This window comes from Phocoena phocoena, chromosome 11 (assembly GCF_963924675.1).
Source record: "Phocoena phocoena chromosome 11, mPhoPho1.1, whole genome shotgun sequence".
Classification (NCBI taxonomy): Eukaryota; Metazoa; Chordata; class Mammalia; order Artiodactyla; family Phocoenidae; genus Phocoena; species Phocoena phocoena.
The window spans coordinates 35,828,103-35,849,127 of record NC_089229.1 but is presented as its reverse complement, the minus strand read 5'-3'; positions in this window follow the sequence as shown (position 1 = coordinate 35,849,127).

The following is a 21,025-nucleotide window of genomic DNA, read 5'->3' as shown; positions in this document are numbered from 1 at the left end:
TGCTTGTATTTGGTTACTTTGGGGATTAGGAAATGAGAAGATAAAACAAAAAATGAAAACCTCTAAAATTTATTTTAAAAATAAAAACACTTCTACTGTATAATGTTTTAAATGTTAAATATTTGAATAGTTTACTAACTATTAGGTTCAGTTTTGAAAGTTTTTAATACCAGATGTTACTAATGGTAGGAAATTCAGTCAGATTAATTTAGAGAATTTTTCATCTTAAACACTAACAGAAATTTAAGAAGATATTTCATTGCATCCGCAATATTCAAACTAAGGATAAAAATTTAACATTCATTTAACATTGAAGTTTTTTCTTTTATTTGAAAAATACCCTAACCACTACTTTCTTCATTTCTTAGTAAGCATTTGCAAAGTCATATTAAATCTAACATAAGCTACTGGATATATTTTAAAATCGGTAGAACAATAAAACTTTAATATATTTTGCAACATGAAAAGCAAAATCTTGTTTCTATATAAAATTTAATACAAAGGATTCTTAATATTGCATAGAATGGAATCATTTCATTACCAGGTTTCTTTCATTTTCACTAGGAAAATCTTATATAGGTTTGAATAATGACATTTAATTATGAAAAAAAATCTTTATGAAACCTTGTCTTTATTTATGAGCCATCCTAAGTACTAAAACATATAATAAGGTATATGATACTATTTTTAAATTAAATCAAACATTCAGGGAAACCTAGAAAGTTTATAGGCTTCATTTCTGTTGTTTAAAGAATAGCTTTTCTTTCATCTTTTTTTTTCCTGTGGATATTAATCCCTCTTGTTTTCAGCCTGATCTTTTCCCAAAAATGGATATAAATTAGTAGAGCCTGTCCATAAGGTAAACTGATCAAACTATATATACAAAGATAGAGTCATTTTCTAGGAATACATCTTGTTGCACAAATATTGTCTGATTCCACCATATGTTTGTTTTAAATGCAAAGCACATTTTCCTGTCTGACATTTCTTAATCTTACTACAACAAAGTCAAATGCTTCCAATTTTTATAGACTTCAGAGAATATTGTTCAGAAACACCCAGTCATTTATTTTTACATTATTTTTGCAGTACAGCGAGATTACCTCACAGATGACTTCGTCTCCACACAGTTTGCTGTTATGTCATCAAACACAAAAATACAAAGAAATGCAATAAGAAATGTATATTCTTTTCTCTCATAACATTTATCACAATCAGTATGGTATTGGAGTAATGCTAATGCAGCCGTGGTCCTTTGAGGCTGAGAGTGTTTGTAGTATAGCAGTGGTGCTATGAGCTGGTGCCAGGACATATTCATGGAAACACTTAATGATAATACTGCTTCAGTAGAGGCAGTAATGGTATAAACAGGGCAAAGGAAATACCAAGATTGCAACAGATGCAATTGATTATATGCCTTGGGGAATATTCCACTCATTTATTTTAAGTCCTGTCCATGTAAATCAAAAGACTGTGATGTTGTCAGGAAGACAAATCACAGATGTCATAATATGCTATGACAGTGCTCCCACTTTACTGACACAGCGGATCAGGCCTTTGGACACCAGAAGCTGTCTGAAGCCTAGCTCTTGCACTGTAAACCGTAGAAAATAATGTGACTTAAGCATCTGAATCACTGTAAACTGTGATACAGCTTGTTCTAAAAGTAAAAGGTGATATGAGTGCTTTAGGTAAACTTAACTTATGTATTTGAACCCAGTCTTAAATCTCTCACAAAAAACCCAATAATTTTCAGTAATACTCCTTGTTGTCAGTCTATACTAGAGCAATAAATTTTAGGCATCAAAATAGTCGACTATGGAAAATAACTCTAGAATCAGGATTTCAAAAGACATGTTCTCTTGAAGAGATGCTTTCAGTACAGGAGAAGTTGCTTCATGTAGACTAAGCGACTTTTCCTTACTCTTTTCCAATCATTAAGTGAGTACTTTTGGAGTGAAAAATTTATCTCCCTCTGTCAGAGATATAGGTTGTGCCAGACTAAGAAAGTTATGCAACATTTCTCTAATATGATGCTGGGAGAGCACAGAGATTAGGAAAAACAATTTGCGTTTCCTTTTCTCTCTAACTGATTGAAAGATCTATCATACCCCAGATTCACCTTGAAAGTAAGAGAATGGCCAAGTGGTTCTTTGACAGCTGGGACTTAAAAGGAATCGCTGGGCATTTTAATAGATGAAGGAATTGAACGTCTTAAAATTAATGCTTAATATATGGCCTCACGTCTATGAAATTACAGATTACATGCACATTAATTATGATTATCATTCCTTCAATGAATAGCAAAGGAAATCATAATGATTTGTTACTTATTCTTCAATGCTGTCACACAGTCTTTTGTAAAGAATGGGCTTGACTTTCTCAATAGATAATAAAGGATGCTAAATTTCAGTATTATGACTCCTTTCACTAGATAATTCATAAAATACACAAGTAGTGTATCATTTAGCTTCAACTCTGCTCCTTTGAAAAAAAAATCAATGTGGCAATTTAAAAGAAACCTATCATTATCTTTAAAGTGGAAAATAGAATGCAATCATATCTTTATTACTACCCTTCTACATTTGATCCAAAGACACAACATAAGCTCTCATTCAGTCTTGCAACAACTTGGGAATCATGGAGATAAAAGTTTGGAACTTTTCATATGTGTTATGAGTATGCTTCTCAAATGCAGTCATATTGATATTTATATTACATTTTTATAAGTTATGAGTCATCGTCTATAAATTCAGATGGGCAAGAAATGTCATACAAACACGCATATACACATATGATTAAGTCAGACTTGGAACTTATAGGAAGTCAGACTTGTAAAATTAGTCGTTTGATTATTGGGGGCACGCTCTCTTCTTGGTGTTGTACAAAAACCTGGCAAATAGAAGATGGTCCTCAGTCTGTCTGTGTAGCTGCTGATACACTGCTTGTTGAAGCTTGGGGATAATCATATCTGTTGCTTTTATATCAAATGTGGGGACGGGTATCTTTTCCAAGACTATAGTCCATGTGGTAGGTCCAGCTTCCCTAATGCAGTCTCCAGCTGAAGTCCTGCCACATAATGGGGTGCTGCCAGAGATAGGAAATGTGTTCCCGACTATTCTCAGGATACAGCAACCTCCGTTACCCTTAGTTGTGATGACTCTCAGCATTTTCCCTCTTATTTTTGCTTTTTGCTTTTTCCAACATTTGTCAAAAATATTCTTGTTCCTCTTTACCCTATCATTACCTTCTCATCCTTGAAATCTAATTTTCAAAACACAAAAGCTGAGAAGGGAAACTGCAGGCAATTAATGCTTTGAGCCCTGTAACCACAAACCTCTTTTGAGATAAAGGGGCAAAAAGATCTGGATACCTGACGGGAATGTGGGGGTGGAAAAATTCAGTGAGAACAGAATACCAATTAATAACTCAATAAATTACCCTGCCTCATTGCTTGAAAATTCCACGTGGAATTTTTAATGTCTCCGTACCCATAGTTCGGTTTGGAATTATACATTGAACATGGAACACACACAAAGGGAAAAATGTGCATTGGTTCAATCATTTCCAATCCAGAGGTTTTGTGTCTGATTAATCATAGAGAAATGTCAGCCGGCGAGTGAACCACGTAGGAGGTGTACGTTGTGCTGTTTCTGGTACATGCGTATCTCTGAATGAGCTGTACCTTTCAACAATCCTGATTTTATCAGCAAGTTCGTGGCTACTGAGCCACATATTATTAAATCCAGTAAATAGTAGTCTGCCATCCGCCTTCCATGTTACTCAGACATCTGTTAAAAAGAATTCTTCCTTCGAGACAAATTTGGTTTCACAGAGCATATAAAACTTAGCTGCCAGCTTGATCTGACTTGACTTAATACTGCCACCCACCACTGTGGCATGATGCTCCTAATACATTTTCACTCCTTAAAATAATATTCAAAGCACAGGATTGAGACTAGACATTGGGGATTGGAATAAATGACTGCCTGAGGGTTCTGTCAGTTCAGTAGAGTTGTGCTAACAATGATGATAATTGCTAACACTTACGTGGTGCTTGCTATGTCCTGAGATGGTTTTAAGAGCTTTATAGGCATTAACTATTTCAGTGCTCCCACAAGTCAATGAGGCCACTATTATTATTATTCCCACTTTACAGGTAAGAGAACTGAGGCAGAGACTCTCAGGGATTGTCTGAATTCACACAGCTGATAGGAAGCTGATTGGGATGGGAGCCCGTAGTTTGACTCCTGAATCACTCATCTTACCCACTCCACTCAACACCATAATTTCTTAGGATGGAAAGAGGACACAATCATCTTTATTCCCATCTTTCCCCAGCCCAACTGATGTAAAATATATTCATAAACTTCTGTTTCAAAACCAAAATAAGTTAGTAAGCTTATGCTTATCAAGAAAAATAGCACGCAAAAGCATTTAAAAACAATAATTTCTATTTAGTGCTTATATATTAGGTACATCTAATAGCTAATATATATTCATATTGTGTAAAATTAAGATCATCAGTAAGTACAATGCTGAGGTCCACTTTTTCATTTAACTTTACATCATGAGAATTTTCCTCTTGCAAAGTCCTTAAAATATAAGCTTATATATTATTTATATAAAGTTTTAGATTGTTTCCAACATTTCACAGTTCTAGATAAAAATAGTAAAAAATATTCTTATGATTATTTTCCTGAAACACACTTTCCAAAGTGAATCTGTGGGATAAATCATAGAAACACTTATAAGTTCTTGAAACACTTTGCCGGATTGTCTCCCCAAAGTAGTCTTGCTTTATAGTCCCACAGGTAGTACGCAGGTGCCCTTTGTAACGTAAGCTCAGCAGCACTAGGTATTCCATTAACATGTCTTTGTTCCTCGTAAGGGAAAAAGGTTTGTAATATGTTACAGCGTTGTTTTAATTTATTCTGTGAATATCTATTTTCCTTGACATAGGAGGTAAACATATTTTTCTTATTTTTTTCCAAGTACAATTTCCATAGTGAGAATAAGCAACCTTTGGCTTTCCCATATGTTACAAATATTTCTTCCTGGTTTGTTGTCTGTATATATTTTGCTTAACATGATTTTTAAATAGGAGTTTTAAAATATAGTTTAAATACATCAAAATTTGCCTTTGTGGTTTTGGTTTCTTTACTTTCATGTTGAGAGTAGCTACCCTAACTTTAATATTGGAGAAATAATTTTCTATCTTTCTACTTATTTTTGGTTTAATCTTTTAATTTTTCATGGTGTAATTGATCTGGAATTTACTCTGGCCAAAATTAATATGGAATTAATTTGCATATAGTGACATCTTAATATTGTAGTTTCTCATCAGTTTATTAATGCTTTCTTTTGTTTCTCACTGAGTTTTCATAGTTTTATTCATATGAAGTCTATAATTTCTTTTAAATTTTATCTTAAGATATGTATCTTGGATGCTATTGTGATAAGGTCTGGTCTTCCAACTTTTTATTTTATTCTAAAATATAAGCAAGATATGAATTATTACATATACTTGGTCAGCTTATTGAAATCCCTAATGAATATTAATGTTTCTTTATTCTACTTTTGTATGTTGTATGAAAGCTGTAGGTTATAATACAAAAAAGATGGTCATAACCATCTAAAAACAGATGTTATTTTCTTCTTTCTGATTGTTAGATGTCATTGTTTTGTTTTTTAGCATATATAGAACTCCTGGAACAATATTACATAGTGATAAAATAGGTATCATTTTCTTGTTTTTTATTTTAATTGTTCACTTTTAAGCAGAATATTGGCTTCTGTTGAAGTAGTTTACTCAAAAATATTTATTAAGCACCTAATATGGGCCAGGTAAACTTGGAGATTGTAGAGGAAGAGGCAGAGAATAAATAAGATAAATAAGTAGATTTATTAAGTTAGTCAATGGTAAACATTAAGGATAAAAAGTACCCAGGCAGGGCTTCCCTGGTGGCGCAGTGGTTGAGAGTCCGCCTGCCGATGCAGGGGACACGGGTTCGTGCCACGGTCCGGGAAGATTACACATGCCGCATAGCGGCTGGGCCTACGAGCCATGGCCGCTGAACCTGTGCGTCTGGAGCCTGTGCTCCGCAACGGGAGAGGCCACAACAGTGAGAGGCCCGCATACCGCAAAAAAAAAAAAGTACCCAGGCAATGGATTGAGATGTTTGGATGGGTTGATTTTAGATAGGGTAGCCAGGGATGAACTCACTGAGAGTAAAGACCTTGAGGATGTGAAAGAGTATGTCCTGGGCAAAGGTTGTTTCTGGAAGAGGAAACAGCAAATGTAAAGGCCCAGAGATAATAGTTTATCTGGCATATTTAAAGAAGAACATGATCTTCAAAGATCTGAAAGCTAATGGGGCTTCAGACCGTCTAGACTTAAACTTCGTAATAAGCAGTTTAGTTTTTATTTTGAGTGAGGCAGGAAGTTGTTAAGAAGGGGTTTCTTGAAAGAACCTTGATTAAGAGTTTTGTTTTTTTTAAATTAGGAAGAGGTATTGAATCAACCTTAAAATGAAAGATTTTATTAAGAGGGTTTGCACAAAAGGCTCAAGTATTTTCTGTATCTGTCTTAGAGTAAAAAGAAAAATGGAAGTCAATTTTAAGTGGGTTATTTCACCACAACAAAGGGCAGTGTCCTTAAGGGAAAACAGCAATATACTCACCTTAAAGATTATTATGATATTTAACTGAAATAATATGTACAATATTCAGCTGACTCTTTGGCAAATAAATAGTAAATATCCAAGCATGTTAGCATAATATTATTAAAGTTATTTGAATATGTTATTATATGGCAAGAGCATTGACATAAGAATATATAAAATATGTATAATAAACTTAAATTTGACTTTTATAATGGAATTAAATTTTATTAATCAAGTCATATACACTATTCCTTTAAATTTTCAATCATGTAATTTTAGGATTTTTCTCAGTAAGCTTACTTTAGCCTCACAGAAAACCTGGGTCTGCCTGGGGATAAATCCCAAGTACTTTTTATTTTTTAATAAAAATTTTTAGAGCAATTTTAGATTCATAACAAAATTGAGTGAAAGGTAGGGAGATTTCCTCTATACCACCTACCCCCATGCATGCATAGCCTCTCCCATTACCAGCATCCCTCACCAGAGTGTTATGTTTGTTATAACCGATGAACCTACAATGACACATGATTATCACTCAAAATCCATAGTTTACATTAGGATTCACCTTTAGTGGTACCTTTTATGGGTTTGGACACATGTGTAATGGCATCTATCCTTCATTATAGTATCATACAGAGTTAGTTTCACTGCCCTCCAAATCCTCTGTTCTCCACCTCTTCATCTCTCCTTCTTTCTTAACCCCTGGCAATCACAATCTTTTTACTGTCTCCATAGTTTTGCCTTTTCCAGAATGTCACATAGTTGAAACCATACAGCATGTAGCCTTCTCAGACTGATTTCTTTCAGTTAGTAATATGTAAGTAAATAGGTCCCTCCATGTCTTTTCATGGCTTGATAGCTCACTTTGTGTGTGTGTGTGTGTGTTTTTGTTTTGTTTTGTTTTGTTTTAGTTTAGCATTAAGGAATATTTCATTTTCTGGATATACCACAAGTTAGCCATTCACCTGTTGAAGAACATATTGGTTGCTTCCAAGTTTTAGTAATTACAAATAAAGCTGCTGTAAACATTTGTGTGCAGGTTTTTGTATGGACATAAGTTTTCAACTCCTTTGGTTAAATTCTAAGAAGCACTGTTGCTGGACTATGGTAAGAGTAAATTCAGTTTTGAAAGAAGCCACCAACTGTCTTTCAAAGTGTTTATGCCATTTTGCATCCCCACCAGCAATGAATGAGAGATTCAGTTGTTCCACATCCTCTTCAGCATTTGGTGTTGTCAGTGTTTTGGATTTTGGTTATTCTAATAGGTATGTAGTGATATCTCATTGTTGTTTTAATTTTCATTTCCCTTATGACATAGAACATCTTTTCATATGCTTATTTACCATCTGTCTTTCTTCTTTGGTGAGGTGTCTCTTAAGGTCTTTGGCCCACTTTTTAACCAGTTGTTTTTCTTATTGTTGAGTTTTAAGAATTCTTTGTATATTTTAAATAAGTCCTTTATCAGATATGTCTTTGGCAAATATTTTCTCACAGTCTGTGGCTTGCCTTTTCATTCTTTTCACAGTATCTTTCACAAAGCAGAAATTTTAAATTTTAATTAAGTCCAGCTTATTAATTCTTTCTTTCATAGATCATGTCTTTGGTATTGTATCTTAAAAGTCATTGCTGAACCCAAGGTGATCTAGATTTTCTCTTACTTTAACTTCTAGAAGTTTTATAATTTTTCATCTTACAAATGGTCTGCCATCCATTTCAGATTAATTCTTGTGAAGGATGTAGGTTTGTGCCCACATTCTTTTTTTGCATGTGGATGTCTAGTTGTCCAGCACTGTTTATTGAAAAGACCATCTTCATCATATTGTCTTTGCTCCTTTCTCAAAGATCAGTTGACTATATTTATGGGGTCTGTTTCTGGGTTCTCTATTTTATACCATTAATCTGTCTTTTTTTCCCCCCAATACCACACTGTCTTGATTACTGTAGCTTTATGGTAAGTCTTGAAATCAGACAGTGCCAGAACTCCAACTTTGTTCTATTTCAATATTGTGTTGGCCATGCTAGATAATCCTAGTAGGTACTTTTAAATATTAAAATATGGGTAGGGACACTAGTCTTTTTTTTTTTTTTTCTGGGCATTCTTTTTTTTTTAATTAATTTTTATTGGGGTATAGGTGATTCGCAATGTTGTGTTAGCTTCTGCTGTACAGCAAAGTGAATCAGTTATACATATATCCATTCTTTTTTAGATCCCATATAGGTCATTATGGAGTATTGAGTGGAGTTCTCTGTGTTATACAGTTGGTTCTTATTAGTTATCTATTTTATATATAGTAGTGTATGTATGTCAATCCCAGTCTCCCAATTTATCCCTCCCCACCCCTTTTCCCCTTGGTAACTATAAGTTTATTTTGTACATCTGTGACTTTATTTCTGTTTTGTAAATAAGTTCATTTGTACCATTTTTTTAGGTTCCACATATAAGCAATGTCATATAATATTTGTCTTTCTCTGCCTGACTTTAGTCTTTAGCACTAAAAACTGTGCATGATAAATCAGAGATGCACTACCTCATTGTTTTTGAAATCTTCCCTTACATTGTATTGGGTTGGCCCATAAGTTTTTTTGTTTTTTTCTGTAAGATGGCTCTAGTAGCGCTAGTTGCCTTTAACTACATTCGAAACAATTTTGTTAGATTGTATTGTGACAGCATCATAACAGCATGAATTAAAAAAAAACTTATCAAAATTGGTGACTTTTTGTGTCGCCATTTTAATATTGAAAATGGCATAAAACAACATTTTCGGCATATTATGCTTTATTATTTCAAGAAAGGTAGAAACGCAACTGAAATGCAAAAAAAGATTTGTGTAGTGTTTGCAGAAGGTGCTATGACTGATTGAACATGTCAAAAGTGGCTGGCGAAGTTTCGTGCTGGAGATTTCACACTGGACAATGCTCCACTGTCAGGTAGACCAGTTAAAGTCGATAGAGATCAAATCGAGACATTAATTAAGAACAGTCAACATTATGCCACGCGGGAGATATCCAACATACTCAAAATATCCAAATCAAGCGTTGAGAATCATTTGCACCAGCTTGGTTATATTCATCGCTTTGATGTTTGGTTTCCACGTAAGTTAAGAGAAAAAAGCCTTTTTGACCATATTTCACCATGTGATTCTCTACTTAAACATAATGAAAATGTTCCGTTTTTAAAACAAATTTTGACGGGCGATGAAAAGTGGATACTGTACTATAATGTGGAATGGAAGGAATCGTGGGACAAGTGAAATGAACCACCACCAACCACACCAAAGGCCGATCTTCATCCAAAGAAGGTGATGTTGTGTATGTGGTGGGATTGGGAGTCCTCTATTGTGAGCTCCTTCCAGAAAACCAAGCGATTAATTCCAACAAGTACTGCTCCCAATTAGACCAAATGAAAGCAGCACTCGATGAAAAGGGTCTGGAATTAGTCAAGAGAAAAGGCATAATCTTCCATCAGGATAACGCAAGACCACATGTTTATTTGATGACAGGCAAAAACTGTTACAGCTTGTCTGGGAAGTTCTGATTCATCTGCTGTGCTCATCAGACATTGCACCTTCATGTTTCCATTTATTTTGGTCTTTACAAAATTCTCTTAATGGAAAAATTTTCAATTCTCTGGAAGACTGTAAAAGACACCTGGATCAGTTCTTTGCTCAAAAAGATAAAAAACTCAAAAAGATAAAAAGCTTTGGGAAGATGGAGTTATGAAGTTGCCTGAAAAATGGCAGAAGGTAGTGGATCAAAATGGTGAATATGTTGCTCAATAAATCTCTTGGTGAAAATGAAAAATGCGTCTTTTATTTTTACTTAAAAATGAAAGGAACGTTTTGGCCAACGCAATAATATATGGATTCAAAAGAGAGAATATAGCAAGCTTTTACAGGAAAAGTAAGAGATGTTTGTTTTTATTAGCATTTACACAACATAAAATGTGATAAGGGCTACTTGCATTATCTGCTCTCTAATGTGGAAGGGCTTTTGCTGAAAGCTAGTTTAAGCTGAAAGTGACAAGAGGCTTGATCTCTTGATCTCTTATCTTATCCCAGATAAGAAATATCTTTAGTTATGCAGGTGTCCAGAAATTTCTCGCAGTGTTCCCCCAAAGGAAGAAGATCTGAGATAAACAGTGGTCTCTCACTATAAGCCTGAAAGGATAAAGAAGTAGTTATTTTTCCCGTTGTAAAAATACTAAGAAGAGGGCTTCCCTGGTGGCGCAGTGATTGAGAGTCCACCTACCGATGCAGGGGACACGGGTTCGTGCCCCGGTCCGGGAAGATCCCACATGCCGCGGAGCGGCTAGGCCCGTGAGCCATGGCCACTGAGCCTGCGCGTCCGGAGCCTGTGCTCCACAACGGGAGAGGCCACAAGAGTGAGAGGCCTGCGTACAGAAAAAAAAAAAAAAAAAAAAAAAAAACTAAAGAAAATAAGGATACAAAAAAAAAGAAAATAAGGGATTATCAGAAACAAAAGAACACTCAGTAAACTTATTTTCATTAATAGGTTCAAGCATTTCAAATATTAATTGTGTGTGTTCTTGTTAATGCAAGGTGACCAGCCCCATATATGAAAGCCAGGCTCTTGTATCCATAGAACTTGTTCATTGAGCTGTGTTTTAATGTTAATGAAAGTTGGCATCTTGTGAAATTCTGTTGCTCTCTTTGCTTTTTGAATAATTTAAGGTTATGTCCATATGACCACTTAAGGTCGTGGAGTTTAAAGCAGCATGTAAAACATTTTCTTTACACTTTAATCCTATCAACAAAAAAGACTTTCTGAGATATAAGTAAATGACCACATTATTCTCCTTTCACTTTAATTATCAAGGAGCTTAAATACAAAAAATGAAGCTCAGTTTTATATACCCCTGTTATGACTTATATATTGGAATTCTTTTTGAAACTTGACTTTTCTAATAGTTTTTTTTTAAACATCTTTATTGGAGTATAATTGCTTTACAATGGTGTGTTAGTTTCTGCTTTATAACAAAGTGAATCAGTTATACATATACATATGTCCCCATATCTCTTCCCTCTTGCATCTGCCTCCTTCCCACCCTCCCTATCCCACCCCTCTAGGTGGTCATAAAGCACTGAGCTGATCTCCCTGTGCTATGTGGCTGCTTCCCACTAGCTATCTATTTTATGTTTGGTAGTGTATATATGTCCATGCCACTCTCTCACTTCATCCCAGCTTACCCTTCCCACTCACCATATCCTCAAGTTCATTCTCTAGTAGACCTGCATCTTTATTCTCGTCTTGCCCCTAGGTTCTTCATGACCTTTTTTTTGTTTGTTTTTTTAGATTCCATACATATGTGTTAGCATACGGTATTTGTTTTTCTCTTTCTGACTTACTTCACTCTGTATGACAGACTCTAGGTCCATCCACCTCACTACGAATAACTCAGTTTCGTTTCTTTTTATGGCTGAGTAATATTCCATTGTATATATGTGCCACATTTTCTTTATCTGTTCATCTGTTGATGGACACTTAGGTTGCTTCCATCTCCTGGCTATTGTAAATAGAGCTGCAATGAACATTTTGGTACATGGCTCTTCTTGAATTATGGTTTTCTCAGAGTATATACCCAGTAGTGGGATTGCTGGGTCATATGGTAGTTCTAGTTTTAGTTTTTTAAAGAACCTCCATAGTGTTCTCCATAGTGGCTGTATCAACTAGAACAAAGAATTACACAATTTGTATGGAAACACAGAAGACCCTGTATAGCCAAAGCAATCCTGAGAAAGAAAAATGGAGCTGGAGGAATCAGGATCCCTGACTTCGGACTATACTACAAAGCTACAGTAATCAAGACAGTATGGTACTGGCACAAAAACAGAAATATAGATCAATGGAACAGTATAGAAAGCCCAGAGATAAACCCACGCACATATGGTCACCTTATCTTTGATAAAGGAGGCAAGAATATACAGTGGAGAAAAGACAGCCTCTTCAATAAGTGGTGCTGGGAAAACTGGACAGCTACATGTAAAAGAATGAAATTAGTTTTTTGGTTTTGATTCTTTAATTTTATTTCTATATCCTTGTGTGTTAGGCATCTCAAATTTGTGAGTGTGAGTAAAAGTTGTACATAAGTGAATGGATGAATAAATGTTGTGTGCCAAAACTTTCTAACTTCTTTAGAAACTTTTCAAAGCTTTGGTGCTCTTAGTCAATAAGTCTATCGCAGAAAATTAAACTCACTGGAGATAGACTAACGATTAGTCAGAATTCTGAACAAAAAATTAAGTTAGGGTAGTTTGTCTGCCAAGTCAAAGCTGAAGTGTATCAACATTCAGAATCAGTTCACAAAGCAGTTATAACTTGACCAATGATTTGAAAGTTTTTTTTTGAAAATTATATTTTCCAGTAAGCTATTATATGATAAGGAACATAATAATGATTTCCCACAGATTGACACTTGGAAATGCAAAATAACCTCTCGTATAGCCTTTGATTTTTTTTTTTTTTATGTTAAAGGAATACCTTTATAAATGGTTTTCTATCTTTGGTTTTAAAATAATATTAGTTTAACATCAAAAACTTGTATATATTTTAATAATTTCCAAAAGAATATAATTCTATTTTCCCTTCTAAAAATCATTTTTTACAAGATCTTTGAAAGAGAACTTTACCTAAATATTGTGTCCAGTTTAAAATCATACATTTCAGGAAGTGAGGAAACAGGGTAGAGAGCATTTAATGTGATTAGAGGGGTGGAGAAATTGTTTTTAGGCTAATAATGTAAAGAAGTTGTCATTATTTATTCTGGAAAGATAAATCAAGAGTGGTAAATGAATAACTGTCTTTGAATACAAAAAAAAAAAAAAAAGCTATTTATAAGGTGGCATTCTTTTGCTCACTTGTTCTTCATCTTCCCGGGTGTGGACTGAGAAATAAAATGGACTTTATTTGTTGTGAAGGAGGAATTCACACATAGGGAAGGTGTCTTTGCTGGTACGGTAGATCAAATGCTGACCTAGGTTACCAAGGGTTGTTAGGTTGCTGTGAATTCTTAATTCCTAGGGAATCACTAAATTTGATAGACAACTATATGATTTGAATGATTTAGGTAGTGGTGCCTGGTACTGAATCCCTTGAAGAGATGAAAGTTGTGGTGTTTTTCTTATTTATAGTTCAATGATTTTATTGAATCAGATATTGCAAAGTTTGGTCTTCTATCTGTGCATTGCCAGCATCTGGTAAAAAGTATAATATGTAGGAAATACTCCATGTGTACATTAAATAATTTAATAAATAAGGGTTTTTTTACCAAAGCTTACATTTCTTTTTCCCCTGCTCCTTTCCTCCATCCAAAGGCTCAGAAATAGTTTTCTTAAAGTGAGAATATTCTTGCAACAGACACTGTTGCTTACAAACCTCACTTTCTCCTATAACTTCAATTTTGTTTAGGTGTCAGGATGCTTAGTGTTTCAGGGGAGTATGACACAGAGAGGGAATCAGTCAAGGTGACTTACTCCCCTTGTCAGTGGTTGAGTTCGGAGTGTGTAAGTGACACAACACAGAATGCAAGAAAGTCTGTTGGGAGCTTACTGCAAGAGTTTTTCTTGCCTTTAAAAAGCAAAGTAAGGAAAAGATTTTTCTTCTTCTGTTGCATGTTTCAGTGTGAGGATATGATGGTTGGGAGCTGCTTCAACCATTTGAAAGACAAAACCCGAAATAATTAGAATGGCAGAAAAGAAAGATGGAAGAACTTGACTACATTGTAATTTTCTGAATTAATAGCCTTTGAAATTTCCTAATCCCTTCTGTTGGGATAGGTGATTCAGTCAGAGCAATTACCATATCTACCATTTGTTCACCTCAGTTTATTATAAACTTTCCTGTACAGTCAAATGTGGGCACAGCTGTGATAGGGAAGACTCCTTCCCTTAACTGGCAAACATCCAGGGACTTTGGTAGCAGTTAGGAAAGATCTAGATGCCACTCACCTGGAGGGGGTGACTTAGCTGCTCCATACAAGTCCAGAATACACTTTAAAAAGCTACTCACCAGCTATGTTAGGACAAGATAGGGACACAGAATCTTTGGTGTACTGGTAAAAATTTAACAACTGGTTTCCCTACGATAAAACAAAATGGTGTATATTTATATATTTATTATAAATTTTACAGATATAAAGAATGTATAACATATGTTTTACAAATAATAATAAAGTATACAATACTCTTTATTGTAAGTACAATTTAGCCAATTGATTCTCACATAATGCTCTGTTTGGTTTTTGCCCAATTTGTATATCCACATTCAAGCTATAGTTGCAACTAATGAATGTCTTTCCAACATGACTGTTGGTTGATATTTTCATTTGCATTAAGAATAAGACAAAATGAAACTACAAAGACGTATTTTGGAATTTCACTCATTTGCTAATGACATTACCAACTTCTTTGCTGAATCAGATAATGGTTTTCAAATACTGGAAGAATATTTCCTCAATATTGTGTGCTATTCATAATGGAACAGATACAGCCATAGTATAATTTAAGTTTACCCTGCAATATTAACATTTTCTCTATTACTTAAGTCTGGGCCATTAATAAATCAATTAATCAAGCCTTGGTTTATAGGGTTTGCCAGTTACTCTAGTGTAAATATTCTTGCAATGGCTGACTTCAGGCTACCAACATGATGACAAAGCATGAAATTGGGAAGAGGTGTGTAGTGGCACACTATATTTTTCTGACATGTAGAAATAAGAGAGGTAAATAATATCAAAATCAAAGATAATTGTAAGGTACGCTAAGATAATTAGGAAGTGATGAGGTTTGAGCATTTAATACATATAAAATTTACTGAATTGTAAATTTATATGATGTAATTTTTAGTAATAGCTGTGTTTAACAACCAGCTTGCAAAATTCCTGAGGATTAATCAGTTTTTGTGAGTTGGTATGGACCAGCTCAAGCACACTGCTGCACCATGTTTCATCACAGAAATAAGTGATTCATTTTCCTGGTTCAGTTTAGCTAAATTTGAGTAACAAATTATTTAGAACCCCCTGTTGCTATCAGATGTATTTGTTTTTAGGCAAATAATTCTACTGGCAGATTGCTTTTTTCCTTTTGAGAGTTAATGCCAGTATAGACCAAATAAAGTAGTTGAGGACCAAAATCTAATTATTTTAATATGCTCATGAGTGCCATTTTGCCCAAATTTACCAAAATTTGGTAAATTTTACCCCAATTTCCCATAATTTAAACTATTATGACTGCTATTATAAGTAATAATTGAAGTCCCCTTCAAGAAATATGTCAGTCAAAACCTTGGAATTGGGAATTTGTTGTTTTGAGGGTTAAAATTTGGTAGATTATTTTTTGTGATAGTGGAATAAATATGTCTTACTTAAATTATGTTATTGTAAGCCTGAAACGTCATATAATTTTACAATTTTTGTCTACAGATCAATTCAGGACTTCTTGTTAAATCTGATGAATATGTGTGAGTGATTTTCTTTTCATTCAGTCCATAAAGTTTAGTGATTTAAGATGAATATGGCATAGACTTTTCATGTTTATTTAAGTCAGACAGGGAACAAAATAAAGGGGTTAGAAAATGATATCAACAGTTTTACAGTATTGTCCTATAATTTGTCTTCTTCCAATTTAGGTTCAGAAATAACATCTCATTATGTTCCTATTCCTGTAGAGAATTCCTGATATTTATAAAACTTTCCTTACTGGGGATGTTTTTCAAAGTCTTGATTGTATGCACCATTTCATTTGTTTTGTTTTAAAATACATCAATGGAAAGAAAAGAAACTACAGAAATAATCTTTCCCTCTTTAAACTTCATATTAAATAAAAGAGGGTTTATTTTTGAACCTGATCAACCAGCTGGTGTAGAAGAAAGGATACATAAATTTGGCATTAGATAAAACAATAATTCTGCTCCAAGCTTTTGAGAAACACATGGGAATTAAGTGTCACTGAAACTGAGCCCTCTCTTATCTCAGTAGGGTCAGGAAACAGAGAAATAATTCTTTTTTCCATAGCTCCAGACTGGGATCTAGCTGAATTTGCCCATTCTGGCTTACTGGCTTGTGTTTACAGATACATCACAGTTGAATGCACGAGCAACTACCTACATGGATTTTTAAATAGGAGAAAAATAGTTTGGCTGTACTGTCATGAATGTATTCCAATTGCTATAGACATAATACTGTTAATCTTGGCCAGTTTGACACAAGTGTCTGGGCAATTCAAGAACAATCTTTTCTATTACCTAATTATTCACATAATTGAGGAAAATGAGGTTATTATGCTGACCTCTGTATTTAAACCCACCCTTTCATTTTGTTGGTGTTTGCAGAGAATTAACTTGAGAAATTATTCTTAATATTAATTGTATACATGTTTTCTCAACTTATGGTCTTTATAAATATATAAAACAGATCTTTTTTCCTAAGAATTTTTCTGCTAATATCTCTGTACTGAAATCATTATGAAATGGGTAGGTATTTCCTCAGTAATAATTTATAAATATCTCAATTTGAGAAACTTTTAAATACAAACTGTAAGATTCAGAAGTTCTATCTTTAAGTATTTCTATTGATTATTAACACTTAATGAATATGCTTGTATTTTCCAAAAAATATATTAATAATTTTAAAGCCTTTCTCCCCAAAAATGATTCCTCTAGAATATGTCTAGATTAAAGGAATATACATCCTGGACCTATTTTCACTTGTTGGACCAATGATATGTGATGTGCATATAATTTTTGATAATTTCTGAGGCATTTAAAAAGAGAATTTTATTTACCAGTACAGATTATTTGCCACATAATGAAACAGCAGAATGTGGTACACTGGAGAATCCTCCACACACCAAACATGAAGGAGAAAAAGACATTTTTAGGACTAAATGCTGGAAAGTCTTTTTCTTGCTGATGGGTTGATGCAAAATAAGCCAAAAGCAGAGCTGATGACTTAGGGAAACACTCCAATATATTAGGTTACAGAACCTGCGCAACTGCCTTTCTCCTTTCCTCTCATTAAAAAGCCAGAAGACTGTATAAATGGCTAGATTTTATTTAACACCTTGGTTGTTATTTTTTGTACCCTCAGGATAGCTGCTGTCAATTTTTCCTCTCACTCTGCAACACAGCCATAGTGACTAAGAACACAGATATGGAATCTGTGATGATGAATTTCATGTGTCAACTTGACTGGGCTAAGGGATGCCCAGATAGCTGGTAAAACATCATTTCTGGAGGTGTCTGTGAGGGTGTTTCCAGAAGAGATTAGCTTTTGAATCAGTAGACTGAGTAAAGAAGATCTGCCCTCTCCAATGTGGGATCATATCGTTCAATTTGTTGAGGGCCCAAATAGAACAAAAAAGGTGGAGAAAGGGTAAATTCTCTCTCTCTCCTTGACCTGGGTCATCCATCTTCTCCTGCCCTCGCACATCAGAGCTCTCGGCTTTGAGGCCATCAAACTCTGGTACTTTCACCAGCAGCCCTTCTGGTTCTCACGCCTTTAGTCTTAGACTGAGAGTTACACGATAAGCTCCCCTGGTTCTTTGGATTCAAAATGAATTATATCGCTAGCTCTCCTGTTTCTCCAGGAGATTGTGGAACCTCTCAGCCTGCATAACCATGGGAGCCAGTAATGTGAGCCTATAATATATCCCTCTTTAAGAGATCTCTATATATCCTATTGGTTCTGTTTCTCTGGAAATCTTTGACTAATATAGGCTTGGACTGTGTGGCTTCATATTTTTACATATTTGCTTTTGTATTAATTGTTCTTTATTTATATAGTGATTACTATGTGCCAGGCAATACATTAAGCACATTTACAAATATTAACTCATTTGGTCATCATAGCAGCAGAGCCAGTATTCGAAACTAGGCAGTCTATCTCGGAACCACACCCTCAACCTGTTCTCAGCTCTACGATGTTGGGCAGGTGCTGCAATTTCTGTAAAATGCAGATAAAAATAGTATCTTTCTAATATGTTTTGGGTTTTATTTATTTTATTTTATTTTATTTATTTTCCTTATTTTTTTGGCTGCGTCGGGTCTTAGTTGCGGCACACTGGGAACTTTGTTGAGGCATGTGGGATCATTTGGTTTCGGCCCGCGGTCTGCTTGGGTTTCTCTCTAGTTGTGGTGTGTGGGTTTTGTCTCTCTAGTTGTGACGCGCAGGCTTCAGGGCACACGGGCTCTGTAGTTGTGGTGCGTGGGCCTAGTTGCCCCACGGCATGTGGGATCTTAGTTCCTCGACCAGGGATCAAACCCTCATCTCTTGCATTGGAAGGCGGATTCTTCACCACTGGACCACCAGGGAAGTCCCTCTAATATGTTTTTGAAGAACAAATGAATTATACTACATGTTAAGCACATAGAGGGTGGTGGCTGGCCCTTAGTAAGTAATGTGTCACCATTCCTACCCTCCCCCACCTTCCATCCTTCCTCCAGGTCAGCATCAGAATAGTGACTTGATTACTCTCTGGCCATTATCAACAATTCCATTTCTTTTTTTTAATATGATTTTTTGTTTCTGTCTTTTTGCCTTTTCTAAAACCTATTGGCTCTGTCTCTAAGTCATACATTCAAACTCCCTGAGAAAGAGAATCCCATTGATTTCATTGATCCATCAATCTGTATAAGATTGCTAGCTTTTGGGTCAGCTTTTGAGTGATCTACATAGATTGGTAGCTTTTTAGTCTGATATCCAACCCTGGACCCGTGATCTGTGGCGAGGGTGGCAGAGTCATGAAACAGCTTTTCTTTAATAGGAACAAATGCATAATATATTCTCTCATTCTTCACTATGAAGATATATTGTGTGCTACATTTTTAACTATGCCTGACTTATACTCCTTTCATGATAAATATGCTTTATTCATCAATTTAACTAATTGTGTTGCTTTCTTGAGATCTGGCCAAAGCATGCTCAGCCAGTAACACTCTGATCTACCTCAACGTGTAATTTCCTCATTGCTGCAGATAGCTTTGGCCTGTTTGCAAGGTAGCAAGCCTGATATTATTTTAGATTAGATTCTTTTTTTTTAATCGAATAATTTTATTTATTATTTGTATTAGGCAGGTAGAAGGTAACTTTTTATACAATCAAATATTACTCACTATTTATATGCATCAGTCTTGGTACTTAAAGTGATATATATAAGTAGAGCAGAGTCCTCTCTGAGGCAAAACTGTCATTCGGAGTTGGGAATGGGTGATAAAGTGGTAGGACAAATGGTTTCCAGGCTTTTATTTGGATGCATTGATTTATTTAGAGAAAGAAAACTGGAAAAGGTAAGCTCCTGAAGACAGAGACTGAAGGAGGGTGGGTATTTTCTATCCCAACTCTCAGGTGTGCGTATGAGCCTTATAAAACCGAGATGGCACGCAGAAGCTGAAGATTCTAATTTTTATAAGGGATCTGAGGCAGACACACAAACTGTATGGCCTTAATGGACAGATAATGAGAGATGACACAGACCTTCAAAAAATTGAGTATTTTCCCCATATCTGTAGAGAACAAGACAGCTCGGCCCAGTGAGGATGAAGTGCACTCAGTTCCCTTTTTGTCACCTCTTTCTTTGGAACCTCTGGGGACAAATGGGAGACATGAATAAATAATCAGAGTTGTTTCAAAATAGATCAGTGGAAGGAGTTTATGGGAGTCAACATCCTCAAGCGGTAAATATTAATGAAGGGATTTACTTAGTACGTGCAAGGTGCACAAACACATGTCTGGAATGAATGATGAACTGAGGCAAAATAGTGTCAATGAACACATTTGAAATACCCCTAAGGATGAGGGGTATGATAATGTAGGGATGGGAGTAGAGATCAGGGACTAGACAGGTAGTAGCAACATATGATTGAAATTTGAGTTATTATTGTTTATGTGACTTATTTTGAATCCAAAGTTTGGTCGAACCTGAGAAAATATTAGTTACATATTGATTTCAAATAGGGTATTTCTTAATCACACTGAGAAAAATGTGTAAGTCTACAAAAATGAGAGATTATAATCTCAGAGCGCATAAATGGAAACAGTGAAGTAACTTCTGAGGCTGGGTAATATGTAAGGCAACTATTTAGTTTTCATTTCACTGTATGCCCCTGTTGGATTTTTCTTTCCTCAATATTGGATGGATTTATAAATCCATATAATCAACTTTTTAAACTTCCTATCGATATTGTTTGTTTATAACACATACAGAGTAAAAAGTTAATTCACATATTTAACATTTATTAAATATCTAAATACCTGGTAAAAAAGAGTTTAAGTATAAACTTTTGTATCATGAGGATTATGATTGAAGCTGTTTTGCACATTTGGACTTAGACCCTTCTGATATAGAAAA